The following is a 6,673-nucleotide window of genomic DNA, read 5'->3' as shown; positions in this document are numbered from 1 at the left end:
TTCAAAAGCAGGATCACAGCATTCGGCCTGAGCTGTAGGAAGGCCCATCTGCTTATCATGCCGAGGTCACTGGACTATATCCTACCTTAAGTTTCAAGAATGCAACACTCGCTGCTGTCACTGAGGCTGAAATCAAACCCTCATTGGTCTGCAATTAAACAGCAAATCAAGCCTGTTAGCATAACACAAGCCGTCCTCTTGGAACATTGATCTTTTCCCCTTTTCCCTCTCTTGAACGTTCCTCCACTCCAAAATTTCTAATACAATGAAGGCAATACGTGTTATTCAGTGATTCTTCTCTTAAGAGTTTTTGTTTCGTGAATCTTGGGGCCCAACTCTCTACTGCCTCACATGTTGGGTCATCACTTCCACCTCTGGAATAGTCCATAAAATCTAAACAGTGTTTTGTCCACTATGCACAGGTTGGGATCATTACATAAAGTGCAAGGCCAAGAAGTTGCCACTGGGCTGGAGACTTGCAACCCATTTCTGTTCTCTGACTTGCTAAATCCAGATATATCAAATCCGTACAACTGTTACCAAAACCAGCATGCGGCTCATCCCAGAATTTCAATATATCCCAATGCTCTCTCACACTAGCAAAGGTTGGCTCTTAAACTTTTTATAAGAACTCCTGTTTGATGGAGTTTCAGCCTTTGTTGGTAGTGTAATAATCCTGGTGGGGAGAAGAAAACACTCCCATCTGCCTGACGGGAAAACAAATCTGAAAATAAGCCAGAGACCATACTCTTCAAATAGAATAAAAATAAAAACAAGTGCTAATTTAGGGTTTTTAATAACCCCTAAAATGAAAATGATCAGTAAAAAAGATACTAAATAACAGCACTGGCTTTATATTACTCTTACAGGCCATTTCCTTTTATTCAGATATGTATTTGTTACGCCCTCTGAAAGGCAAGTCTAGCAAAATGACTCTAAGTTTATCTTGTTTCCTCCACTCCCTTTTCTCACTGGCATTACTAAGGTTTGTAACAATAACAGGATGCAGGGATGTAGGATGGGAAAAGCTGGCCCCCCAGCTGGGAAACCTTGGAGACTGGAAAGCTGAACACTCCCAGTACTACCTAGTGAAATGAAATCCTGATTTTATATTTGTTCCTCACTCTCCGAGTGGTGCTCATGATTTCTGGATATTGTTCATTTCATGTTCTTAATTTGGGATAAAACTGAAGCTTCACCAACTCCTGGGGATCAGGTAAGGGACAGAGGATATTATTACTTTTAATTTCAAGAATTTTTTGTCCCTGATGGCTGACAGTTTGGAACTGGCTTGAAATTATTTGATGATTCTGAAGTTCATGTTCTGCATGTTAGATATATTTAGAGCACCCTTAGGGCCCAATATTGCTGGCAGAATAACTATTGACACCAGTGGAGTTACTGCCAATTAACACTGAAGTGAGAGGCGAATCAGGTTCTCTGCCCCTGCATCTAATGGTCCCAGACTGTGGAGAATATTTAGACTCAAAGAAGTGAATCTTTTGGTTCAAAATGATCAAATTATGCTGCCAGTGGATGTTTTCAATAAAACAGAAAAACAGAAATCAGTGCAACAAATTGCACTTGGGACCCTTTAAGAAGGGATTCCAGTTGCATTACAGACAGCAATAGGATTAATATTTTGTCATTGAGCTAGCATTCACGATGTTCTATCTTGCTTTTTTTAGACATAAACATATTGAATGAAGGTTGCACAGGTCCTTGGCATTCTTTTTCTGTTCAAAATGTAATAGTGGAATTGTAGTCTGGTTGGCGCTAAGAACCAAAGGCTAGCACCTCTCGTGTTCATTGGCTGCGACTAGGCAGATCTGTATGACAGGAGGTTCACTTGTAAAGACTTACAGTGACATTTTCAAAAGCAGCTAAGTGACTTATGCTCCTAAGTCTTATTTTCAAAGCGAATCATGCATTTTAGGAGCCTGATCTCCACTAACTTTCAATGAAACTAAGGCACCTAATTGGTTTAGGCACTCTTGAAAATGTTACCTTGGATCATTCAACTTTTATGACGCTCATTTAACAACTAAGGGAAAAACCTCATAGATTTCTCTAGGAAATCTCTGGCTTTCAGCTGTCCAAATTTACCATGTTTTCTGGTAAGTTACTTCATGCAGAAAGCCTTGACACAAGACATCAGTTGAAAGGGTTTTTATGCTGCCATAAGCATATAATGTTTTACACAGGAGATCCCTTGACTAACAAGTCTGCAAAGACAAATGTTTATGAATAAGAGATGAATAAATGCATTTTTTGGGGGGTTGAAATTATAGTCCATGTGTCAGGAGATACAGTGCCTTACTGTGCTGTGTTTAAAGCTGTATAAAGAAAAGGAAAAAATGAAGGCTTCAGGAAAAAGACAGAATAGGTTGAACTTTTGTGAGAAAACCTGAACAAGTCTCAGCTATCCAAAGCATTTAAGTTGGCTGCTACCGAAGTTAACACAAGTAGGATTAATTTCTGCCTCTTCTGATTATAACTGCTGCTATTATAGTAGTCGGTATTTACATTTATAAAAGCATCTACCCTGTGGTTCTTTGTGGGGAAAATTTAGGAAAATCTATTAAACAGAAGCAACTCAAGATGTATACAAAACCTGAACATGTTAATAAATACCATGAATCAAAACAACTAATACAGCAATACAAGTGCTTACTTTAAAAAGGTTTGGTGTCTTTAAGGGCAGCTTTGAATCCTGAAACCAGGGGCAAACTATAGAAGAAAAGGACATAAGGCTAGGTTTCTTCTGTTTCTGTTCCTCACAACCTACTGAGAACAGTCAAGGAGGTTGTTGCATGCAATAAAACAAATGAACTGGAATACAAAAAATAAACTCTCAGTGCTCTGATGCTAATCTGAGCTCTGTATGGAGTGCTCAGATTTATTTGGCTTTGGCAATGTTACTGCACTGAAAACTGAAATATTTTTCAGCTGATGCTTTCCATTTTATAACAATAGTACTTCAACATTATGTTAAAACCTTCATTTCAATATTTAAAATGCAAATTGAGTCACAACAGATCTATTTCATTGAATAATCTGGATATTTTGTATAGGGACAAAAGCTAGGTTCAATACCCAAGGAGAAGTATATGCAGAGAAATTTTCATTTAAATGGTTAATAGCTTTGAAAATATTTGCCAAAAGAACATGCCTGTCTCATATCCTGCTTTTGTTGAGAGGAATAGAGCAGCTCAAAACAGGATATAAGTACATGGATTTGTATACTTTCTATCTCAGAAGCTCATCTGGTTTATAGCCCTTACCAAGACAGACTATAAGAATATAAATTAATATTCAAAAGAGAATACTTCCCCTTTCCAAAAGAAAAATAGAGGAAAAAAATCATAGAAATACCTTTTGTTGTCAGGTTACTTATCTAAAACACTTAAAGCAGTTAGTGCATTATTTTTGTGGAAGAGAAGGCCTATTAACGTTTAGTTATTATATATTTCAGTGACTAATCAATATGATTACTGTAGCCATCTTTTCATCATTTTGGTTTCTATGTAAGTTCCAGAAATTTATTTCAGAAAGGTCCAAGTTGTAATGGCAAGCAGGAAAAGAAAAAAAAAATGTCCTGCTTACTTCATGAGATATCTGTGTTAAGTGGGAATATTTCAAGCTGGGTGAAAAACATAAGATTGACAGGGTACTTTCCATTCTTCTTTCCTGGATGTTTAAAATGAGATGAGCCCGAATAGTTTATCACACAACGCATGCTGGGATGATTAGTTTTCTTCCTGCACTATTATGTGTCAAAAACTGGTTATTTGTACAAACTGGAGATTTGCCAAGCTACAGAGGGGGAAGATTTGCAAAGGCGCAAAAAGACACTCAGAAACCCAATTCCCATCAACTCTAAGTGGCAGTTGGGCTCTTACCTCCCACTGATGCCTTTGAAAAAGTCCCTCCAGAGTCAGACTTGTATGTGAATATCAAAAGCACCCTGCTTAGGTCTAGACCCCAAATTTAGTTTGGCCCACTACTAAGAGAAGGGGGTGGTTGCTCAGCGCCGCTGTACAACCAGGTTAAGAACTTCTAGCAGTGTTGTGGAGTCAACAACCTGGTGGACCTCTTTCAGCTGCAAACAGAAAAGATGTAGAGTCATGGGGTGATAGCATCAGCAGTCATCCTTTTATCTGCTGTGGACAGCTCCGCAGTCCCAGGCTTCGCCCTCAGAACGGCGGCCTGGAAGCGGGTACTTGAGGAAGTTTAGGGATTCCACCGATTGGAGTGATGCTGTGGGTGGAGCCGGGTCAAGCTAGTCTACTTCATTCATTAGTGTTCATTAACTTCTCCCTCCATCCTCCCCATGCCCCCCAGCTGGAGACTCAGCCCCCCCACCCTCTGCAAATATTCCCATCCCCTTCCTATCTGGAGAGCTTGGAGTAGCTGTTCCTGACATCGCAGGAAGTTTTGAGAAAGTACCTGAATTCCTCGTCCTACTGCCATTGTCCAAGCAGTTCGGAGGAGGCTGCCCCAGTAGAGCTCCTCTCCTTTCCCCGCCCACTTGCAACACTACCCACTGGGTGTTAGAGCACTGAGCACGTCCAATAATGTACTTTTTGCACGGTTTATGGGACTGATCCTCGTTACTCTGCTCCCAAGGCCTTCATAAATAAGTGACTCCAGCCAAAAGCATGGGAAAGAGTGCAGCCAGACTGGCAGGCATACATAGAATATATGGAGGACATAAAGTAAAACTCAACAAGCATTGGCACTAGCAGATTCAACAGAAAATAATTTTAGATTCCTAAATACAGATTCAACATATTCACATCCCCCGATCCTGTCCTCAGCGGGCAGCTTTGCCACTGGCTTCAACGGGAGCTGGATCCGTCCCTGTACAACAACAGATTTTCTACAAAAATTCAGGTCCTCTGGAGTAGACTTGTAAGCTTTGTTTTTCAGTCCTGTCTGTGGAATCCTCCCTCTGACATGTTGCTCCCTTGTCATGAGTTCAGAGGGGAATGTCTCGCTCCACCCCACAGCAGCAGGTGGCAGGAGCAGTGGTAGAAGTGGGTTGGCATGGCTGGAACAGGCAGGAATGTGCAACCATGGGGCACGGCCAGGAAGCAGGATGGAGCCATGGTCAGCTTGTCCCAGGGGAGGTGCAGTTCATCCCAGGGGGAATGTGTGGCTTCAGGGCCTGGTCAGGGAGCAGGACTGAGCCACAAGCAGATTGGTCCCAGGGGGGGCAGTTCATCCTGCGGGGGAATGCACAGTCACATGGCCCAGCTGAGGAGCAAGACAGAGCCACAAGTGGCTCATCCCCAGAGCGGGGGTTCATCCCATGAGGGGTGGCCCCCCACCTATACGTGCACTTGTGGGGAGGGGTCAGGCCCCATTGTTCACCCGGGCGCTGGCCACAGAGAACAACCCTGTGCATTCACTTTCCAGGAAGGAGCCAGGGCCTGGGGGCATCCACTGAGCTGCCATCAGGTGTCTTTTTTTTTTTTTTTTAATTTTATTTTAGGGCTGGAAGGGACCTCAGAAGACTGAGTCCAGCCTCCCGCCCAAGGGGCAGGAAGTCAGCTGGGGTCATAGGATCCCAGCAAGATAAGCATCCAATCTACTCTTGAAGGTGTTCAATGTAGGTGCTTGAACCACCTCTGATGGCAGGCTGTTCCAGACCTTGGGGGCTTAGACAGTAAAGAAATTCTGCCTTATGTCCAGCCTGAAAAAGTCTTGCAGTAGTTTACAACCGTTCAACCTCATCATCCCTCGGGACGCTCTGGTGAATAAATGTTCCCCCAGATACTGGTGGTCACCCCTGATAAACTTATAGGTGGCCATCAAATCACCGCTGAGCCTGTGCTTTTCCAGGCTAAAGAGCCCCATGGCTCTCAGCCTGTTGTCGTAAGGTCTGTTTTCCTTGCGCATTGCTCTTCTCTGGACTCTCTCAAGCTTCTCCACATCCTTTTTCAATTGTGGAGCCCAAAACTGGACGGAGTACTCCAGCTGCGGCCTCACCAAGGCCAAGTACAAAGGGAGAATGATGTCCCGGGATTTGCTTGAGATGGATGCACGCCAGCATTTTGGTTGCTTTACTAGCTGCAGCATCATATTGCAGGCTTATGTTCCTCTTGTGGTCAATGATGACACCCAAGTCTCTTTCTTCCGTAGATCTAGCCAGCGTAGCACTGCCGAGCATATAAGGATGCTGCAGGTTTTTCCTCCCAAGGTGGAGAACCTTGCATTTTTCGGTGTTAAACACCATCAGGTTCTCATCCGCCCATTCACTGAGCTTGTCCATGTCAGCCTAGATTGCCCTCCTGTCTTCAGGTGTGGATGCTTTGCCCCAAAGTTTGGTGTCATCAGCGAACTTGGCCAGTATGCTCCTGACTCCAATGTCCACATCATTAATGAAAATGTTGAACAGTATGGGTCCCAGGACAGAGCCTTGAGGGACCTCACTGGCCACAGGACACCATGATGATTGACTTCCATCAATTACTACCCTCTGGGTCTGACCACAGAGCCAATTTCCCAGCCAGTGGATTGTGGTGGACCCAAGGCCACAATTGGCCAGTTTCACCAAGAGGTGATCGTGGGATACTAAATCAAAGGCTTTTTTGAAGTCAAGATATATGACATCAATTTCTTCTCCCTTGTCCAGGTGATAGGTCACCTGATCATAGAAGGAAATGAG

At 43.2% G+C, this 6,673-nt stretch overlaps 1 protein-coding gene across 1 annotated transcript in view; it reads left to right on the top strand.

The window, feature by feature from the left end:
* The first annotated feature begins 1,033 nt into the window (after positions 1-1,033).
* Positions 1,034-6,673, top strand: part of CDH5 (cadherin 5) — a 52,600-nt gene continuing 46,960 nt past the window's right edge. Inside the window, exon 1 of the mRNA XM_019535900.1 lies at positions 1,034-1,216. The gene's annotated coding sequence lies outside the window, so the exon portion shown is untranslated. The remainder of the gene's footprint in view (positions 1,217-6,673) is intronic.

This window comes from Crocodylus porosus, unplaced genomic scaffold, assembly GCF_001723895.1.
Source record: "Crocodylus porosus isolate Cpor-Errol unplaced genomic scaffold, CroPor_comp1, whole genome shotgun sequence".
NCBI classification, from domain to species: Eukaryota; Metazoa; Chordata; order Crocodylia; family Crocodylidae; genus Crocodylus; species Crocodylus porosus.
The sequence above is the reverse complement of the archived record's forward strand: the minus strand, read 5'-3'. Positions and strand labels throughout refer to the sequence as shown.